We start from the raw sequence: 4,546 nt of genomic DNA, 5'->3' as shown, positions 1-4,546 counted from the left end.
GAGAGAGAGAGAGACAGAGGTAGAGAGAGACAGAGAGAGAGAGAGAGATCACATTTAAAGAGACTGCCCTGGAGCTCAGAAATGGATTTGGGTATATAATAACAACTTGTGGGAGCAGCTAGGTGACACTATGCCTAGAGTGCTAGACCTAGAGTCAGAAAGAACTGAATTCAAATTTTGCCTCAGGTGTGACTCTAGACAAGTCATTTAACCACGCCCAGCCTCAGTTTCCTCACCTTTAAAATAAGTTGTTGTAATATTTTAATGAGATAATATTTGTAAAGCAATTTGCAAATCTTAAAAAAACTATGTAAATGATAGATTTTTTTTTATTTGTATAGCACTCTACCATTTACAAAGTATAGCATAGGTATCTTCTCATTTGACTCTTATCATGCAATCTCTTTGAGCCTGTTTCTTTCTCTTCAAATAGGGATGATAATTAATAGCACCTACGTCACCAGAGGATTAAGTGCACTGATGTATATAAGGGTTTTTGTTTGTTTGTTTGTTTTGTTTTGTTTTGTAAATCTAAAGGCACTTGGTAGTGTGAGCTGTTGTTACTCCTATAGTCTACCAAGGAGAGGTCACCTGCACCTGGTCACTGTTGGTTCTGATTCTGACATCATGAACTGCTAGAGGGTGACTGGGTCCTGAATGTATGGATAGTCTCGGTGGTAGTCCTGATTCTTCCATATTCCTTTCTGGGATCCACTCTGAACTACTGTCTCCATCTACGGGATCTGTCCAAAATTCTGGAAGTTTTCCATTAGTCTTTTAACATTGTGATTAGGAATGCAATTCTCTCTCCTTTTTCCCTTGGTTTACTCATATGACCAATCCATTTCCTTTTCTAGTCATACATGACTTAGATATGATAGTGAACTAAAAATGATTTAATTAAGTGACCACCTAGGATTTGTGATTTCATTAGTGTGAGCATCCCTTCACCAACACTTACTTCAAAACCCTTTTTTAACTTAATAAATGGTCATTAGGAATTACTGAAATGGAGATTTTACAAGGTCTTTCTTCCTCTAATTCTACCCCCAACTCAGCAATTATCATTCTTCCCTTTTAAAATATACCCAACTAAATGTTACATAAGTTTTAACTTTATCACAATAGCCTCTAACAACTTAATAATTTCATAGTATCCAAATCAAAAAGAGTTAAATTCTCCAACGACATAATTTTATCATCCTCAACAGCATTTATTATAGAATGGAGTTGGGGGTGGGGCGAGAATACAAGAAAATTTAGGAACACAATAATAACATTCACAATGTCATGAATTTAAAACAGGAAATAAAACGTAGTAGTGGTCAGATGACATCAAATCAGTCAAATGCATTTCCATATTATCTAACATAGACAATCATTCATCTTACCACCTTCGGCATTTTGTATTAATCATGTCTAAAATTCAACACACAGCAAATGCATTCAACTAAAGAAATACCAGAAATCAACATTTATGTAATGCTAATGGAACAACCTGTCAAGGTAAGCACCTCATAATCATGTGATTCTCAAAACAACCCTGGGAAGTGGGTGCTATTTTTCTCTCCTTTATAGATTAGTAAACTAATGAGATTACTTGCCTAAAATCACACAAGCAAGAAGTTTACAGAGACTGGATTTTTCACTAATATTTCCCTCTTTTAGCATTTTGCCTTAATGCTTAACTGCATTATAATTTCATTTCAGGACAAACCGTTACCACATCAAACTTGAATTTATAATCACGAAATCAAAACCTCGGTTTTCCAAAGGGTTATGCACTCTTAACTTCACATTATAGACCCACATTATATACTCTGGTGCCAAAGATTTAAAGCTGCAGTCTTGTACACCCATTCCTTTCTTTAGGCTCCATGAGGATTTTATATTGCTCTCATAACAGCTAAAATATACCCTTCTAATGGTTCTCCAAAGACAAGATTTTTAATACACTATCTTCAAATAATTTCATGCTACAAATATATTGCTACATAAAAAGTGCAAAGCAGAGAACAAAAGAAAACTTACAAGGATACAATGATGGACAGCTCTGAATGCAATGTGTAGTATTTATCATATAGGTTTTCTTGAAACAGAAATTTATTGCTGTATATTTTGAATTCTCTCTTACATTCTTCTGTGCACATGGCAGTGCTTTTTTCTTTTCTTATTTTTCATTAAAGTTTCAATTTTTAAGTTTATAATGTTTCTTTTCCTTTTTATTGTATATTTGTTTTAATTTTAAAATAAATTAATAAAAATACAATTAAAAAACAAATATCTTACTATAGTGTCCATATCATAAAGAACAACCACATAGTGTTTCTAACGTCCTTATCAAATACCTTCTGGTGACATTTCTAATTTACCCAATCAAATTCTTTTATCTTATTCACAGAACTAACACGAAGTTGTTTTTTTTCCAAATTAAATTTCACTTACATTCAATTTGCCTCCTTAAATGAACTTTTCTTCATGAGCAAGAAGCAATTAGTTGTTTCTGACCCTTTATAGCCCCATTTTGAGTTTTCTTGGGAAAGATTCTAGAGTGACTTGCCATTTCCTTCTCCACCTCATTTTACAGGTGAGGAAATTGAGGCAAATAGGGCTTAGGGACTTGCCCCCGGGGCCACACAGCTAGTAAGTATCTGAGGCTAGATTTGAACTCATAAAGATGAGTCTTCCTATGTCCAAGCCCAGTATTCTATCCATTATACCTCCTGATGGCACTTTCAAACTAGCTTCTTTCTAATCAATGAAATGACCTCTCATAGCTGTAAAACAATAAATCTTTCATTCTCCAGGAAAAGAGTGATAAAAGGTCCATGCAGTTATGTTCTTAATTTCCTTAAATTCTAAAGAATGTTTCAAAACTCACTAAAATATTCCAGCATTTATAAAAACATTCCAATCACAATTTGGAAATTCACAATAGAGAATCTATATTTTAGTCACAAACTCAGTTTCTAATTAGTTTACAATGTCATAAAATTATGTGATCTGAGGGAAAAAAAATTCCCTTTCTTCTTATCTATCTTTCTCTCGGCACTCCCAAAACTTGTCCAGAGCTTAGAAATGTAGAAAGAAAGGGTAACTCATTCTCAAGCTTAGAGAGCTCCACAGAAAAGTTCACATTCTTTTTCCCAAGAAAAAGTCCACCTGCAGTGTTAGAGATAATGGATCAGACTCTTTGAATAATAAACCAGATATGCTTCAAGGGTAAGAGATTTCCTTGACACAAGAAAGAGCAGTGATTAATATGAGCTGTATTTCTAAACTTAACTCATTCAAGGCAGTTGAATTTCTGTTTACTTCAGTAACTGAAAAATAAATTACCCAGGATCGATTAGCCAGTGGTGAGCTTTTCTAAACTTTTGTGGGCTAGTCCTCAAATGAGAGACAGTCTATTGATGATCACACACTTGAAGTCTTGTGATCTTGATAGACTCTACCAGATTTCATGTCCCATTGGCCCAACCACAGAAAATCCAAAGTCACCTCCATGTCACAATGGGGCAATGGTAGATTATTTTAGCAGGAATAGTGAGTCAGAAATCTCAGTCTATGTTACTCAATCAAGTATGGTATAATGGAAAGAGCTCTGAATTTGGGGTCAGAAGATTTGGGATTGGATTGCAACTTAGCTGCTTCCTACTCTTTCTCTCTCTCTCTCTGTCTCTGTATCTCTGTCTCTGTCTCTGTCTGTCTCTTTCTGTCTCTCTGTCTCTCACTCATCTTCCATATCTATTTAATTCAAATCAAACTATCTCTTCTAGATTCTACCTTCACAAGGCATTCCTCCCTTTTCTCCATTCATATGACCACCATCCTCATCACCTCTTACCTAGAATCCAGTTGCAAGAGACTCTATTAGAATGTGAGATCCTTGAGAGCAGGGACTGTCTTTTGCCTTCCTTTATATCTCAAGAAGTTTGCACAGTGCTTGGCATAGAATAGGTGCTTAATACGTGCTTGCTGACTGCCTGAATTATTGGTGTCACTACCTCCAGTCTCTTCCCCCATCTAATCCATATTTCATGAAACTGCCAAGTAAGTATTCCCATAGCATGGGTATGACCATGCTATTACTGTAAGAAACAGCACAAACTCTTCTACCTGGCTTTTAACAACAAATTTTTATTTGAAGGGGCTTTGGAGCCTAATCATAGACAATCTCTAAGAAGGAAGGTCTACAAGGAAGACTTCAAGAGTCCTTGGTGCTGGTTTGATCTGATCTAGGCATCTCTCCTCCAATTCTTTGATCTTACATTTTCTGTGGTCACCTGGTGCCTGCATGATTGCCATTTCAACTGACTTTATCCAGTCCCTCCGCCTGCCTCTTGTCTTCCCCCTTTCCCTATATAATTCCATACAGAGAGGGGATCTTTCCCAGAGACCTTCTATAGAAACTGCATTTTCTCTGAGATGCCACCAGGAGCTGGACGCCCACCTGTGCATATCTACTAAAAGATAATAACTAAGGACCAAATAAAAGTGTGTATATGAAAATGAATGGTGTCTCTGGATGTTAGTATTGTTGAAA

The sequence above is a fragment of the Notamacropus eugenii genome, chromosome 1 (genome assembly GCF_028372415.1).
Source record: "Notamacropus eugenii isolate mMacEug1 chromosome 1, mMacEug1.pri_v2, whole genome shotgun sequence".
In the NCBI taxonomy this organism is placed as follows: Eukaryota; Metazoa; Chordata; class Mammalia; order Diprotodontia; family Macropodidae; genus Notamacropus; species Notamacropus eugenii.
This window is presented reverse-complemented; position numbering follows the sequence as displayed.